Below are 473 nucleotides of genomic sequence, written 5' to 3' on the forward strand. Positions count from 1 at the left end.
TTACAAGCCATCCACTCTCCTTGCATGGCCCTGCAATAAACCTTTCTCTGCTCCAAACTCCGACATTTTGGTTTGTTGGTCTCACTGTGTGTCCGGCACATGAACCTGCATTTGGTAACACTAAGATTGTTCCTTGAACCAATGTTCTCTCTCTTTTTTTCTGATTCCCTCCCTAAAAATCTAAAATAAAACTTTGATCCACTTTCATAATTTGAGAAATTTATTTTTGTTTTAACAATTGCTGTCAGGGAGTAATTATATTTGAATGAAGGAGTGACTCGCCAGGCTTAGTCTGGGAAAGCCCTGACCTTAAAGGAGTAGGCAGAAGCCAGAGAGCATGGGGGACTGAGGCGGGCATGAGCTGGGGATCTCCCATGTCAGGATCAACTAATGGCAGTGGGAGTCATCAGGGGCTTACCAGGGAGATTTGGAGTGTCTACTGAAAAAAACAAAACAAAAACAAGCACACCGTA

This window comes from Neophocaena asiaeorientalis, unplaced genomic scaffold, assembly GCF_003031525.2.
Source record: "Neophocaena asiaeorientalis asiaeorientalis breed wild unplaced genomic scaffold, Neophocaena_asiaeorientalis_V1.1 scaffold91, whole genome shotgun sequence".
Lineage (NCBI taxonomy): Eukaryota > Metazoa > Chordata > Mammalia > Artiodactyla > Phocoenidae > Neophocaena > Neophocaena asiaeorientalis.